Source organism: Struthio camelus, unplaced genomic scaffold (genome assembly GCF_040807025.1).
Source record: "Struthio camelus isolate bStrCam1 unplaced genomic scaffold, bStrCam1.hap1 HAP1_SCAFFOLD_86, whole genome shotgun sequence".
Taxonomy (NCBI): Eukaryota; Metazoa; Chordata; class Aves; order Struthioniformes; family Struthionidae; genus Struthio; species Struthio camelus.
Window position 1 is genome coordinate 172,501 of NW_027182643.1, and position 2,500 is coordinate 175,000.

Below are 2,500 nucleotides of genomic sequence, written 5' to 3' on the forward strand. Positions count from 1 at the left end.
AGAGAAAAGAAAGCCCCAACGGCGACTGCAGCGCCCTACATTCGCGCACGAGGACCTTCCCCTGCCGCTGGACCGCACGCCGCTTCCTGTGCCAAGTAGCAAAAAAATGAGCAGGCCTCCCAAGGAGATCGGGGGGCCGGGGGGGGGGTGGTGGTGGTGGAGGAGAGGAAACAACACGGGAAACGAAGGAAAACCAGCGAGGAAGATGGTAAGGGCGAGAAAGGGAGGTGCTGCTGCTGCTGCTGGTGGTGGGGCAAGCATACAGAAAGCGCACACGCACACACGCGCGCGCGCGCGCACACACACACGCACACACGCACGCACGCACACACACAAAAAAAAAAAAAAAAAAAAAAGCCCGTACGACACCGAAAAGGAGCAAGCCGGGGGGGGGGGGGGGGGAACCTAAACAAAGAAAGCACGCTAAGCGGCTAAGGGAGAAGCGGCAGCTCTCCAAGGAAACCGAACGGGTCCGGCCGGGGAGGGGGACTCGGGAGGGGCGGCGGGCTGGCCTGTTAGCGGCCGGCCCGAAGGGTCCAACTCGGCAGCGGCCGGCCCGCCCGCCCGCTCGCCCGCCCGGGCCTGGGAGGCTGCCTTGGCAGCGGCCAGAGAGTCTACCGGCCTCCGGGGAGGTCCTCGAAGGGGCGAGCTGGTCGACCGGCCTCCGGGGAGAGGCGAGCTGGTCGACCGGCCTCCGGGGAGGTCCTCGAAGGGGCGAGCTGGTCGACCGGCCTCCGGGGAGAGGCGAGCTGGTCGACCGGCCTCCGGGGAGGCCGCCGAGCCTCGAAGGGGCGAGCTGGTCGACCGGCCTGGGAGGCCGCCGAGCCTCGAAGGGGCGAGCTGGTCGACCGGCCTCCGGGGAGGCCGCCGAGCCTCGAAGGGGCGGGCGGGTCGACCGGCCTCCGGGGAGGCCGGCCTCGAAGGGGCGCGGCGTAGCCGGTCTCCGCGGCTCCGGGAGGCCCGGAGAAGTCGCAGCCGGTGCCCCGGGTCTGCCTCCGCTAACTGGCAGCAGGTCTACCAGGCTCCAGCGAGACTTGGTGGCCTTTCGGGGTGGTGGCTGGTAGACCTGTTCTCCCTGGCGTTCCTGTGGAGCGGCGAAAGGGGTCGCTCTGCGTCGCTGCCTCCAGTTACGTCATCGTAGAGGTCGGCCACTTTCGAGCCACTCCCCGGTAGGAGGGGCGGCTGTCCTTCGGCTCTCCCGCCCCGCTGGACTTAGCGGTACGACTGTAGGCCACAGGGTGAACAGCCGCTGAGTTCCGGAGCCGCACTCCCGGGCGCCCCCAGCGCATTGTGGCCGGCCCGCGGGAGGCCTAGGGCGGCTTGCGACGAGGGCGGGCGGGGAGCGGTCCTGAGCCCGGCCCTTCGGGGAGAGCGCTTTCTTTTGCCCGTTCGGCGCGGCGGTCTCCCGGCAGGTCTCCGGCAGCCCCGCGAGTGTGTCCCAGGTGCCGGAAGCCGCTGCGGAGGCGGGGAGCCCAGCCAGCGGCAGGTCCCATGCAGCCGTTGCCGACTCGGGAGAGGGGTGAGCCGGACACCCCCCCCCCCCCCCCCCCCCCGCGGCCGGGGAAAAGGCCTGGCGCGTGTGCCGTTCGTGAACGCCAGAGGGTGGTCCAGAGAGAAACCGGGGGGTGCCCCGTGCGGCTCTGCCCAGACACCAGCGGCTCGAGAGCCTCGTTCTTCGGGCCCCTGTCGCAGGGAGCGTGGTGATGCCGGTGCTCCAGCCGGAGCAGCAGCCGGCTCGCGGCTGCCGATCCACACCCACACGCAGACGCCCGCTGAGGCGTCCCGGGACACGTCGGAGAGGCCCCTCGGCGGGCTGGCGCTTCCCTGCTTCCCCGTCACAGGGAGCGTGGGGGCGGTGCCGGTGTTCAGGCTCGAGTGGGCACCTCTTGCAGACGATGGTCCGCACCCACACGCAGCGCCCGCCGCTGGTTTGCGGCCACTGGTGGGCGGCGGGGTGAGTTGGCTCAGGACTCGACCGTGTGTGTTTGCTCCCGATCGATGAGGCCGTTCGGGTCGCGTCGGAGAGGGCCCCCGGCGGGTCGGCTCTGCTGTGCTCCCCCGTCACAGGGGGGTGCATGGGCGGTGTCCGATGTTCAGGCAGGGGGGTCTCCTCTCCAGCACGCGTCCTGTCGCGCGCGAGGTGCTGCCCGCTGGAGCGGCGAAGGAGAGGTGTGTGTGTGCTCTCCCGCTTATCCTCGGGCTTCTATCACCGAACCCGGCTCTGCGAGGCCAAGTGGCCCTGTGAGTTCTCAGGTGTCCGAAAAAACCTTGCACGGGGTGCTGGCGATGGTCTCAGCCCCGGGTCGCCGGGTGCCGGCCGCAAGCAGCCGTTGGTGGGGTGGCGAACTGACATGAGAAAGGGCCGAGTGGGTGCCACCCGCCCTGGGTGTGTGCCGGTTCGGGTGGAAAGGGGGGCGCCCCCCTCCCAGAGCTGCCGGACCCCCGCCTGCTGCGGAGCGTGCCGCCCCGGTGTTTCCTCGGTGGGGGGCCGCGCCCATCT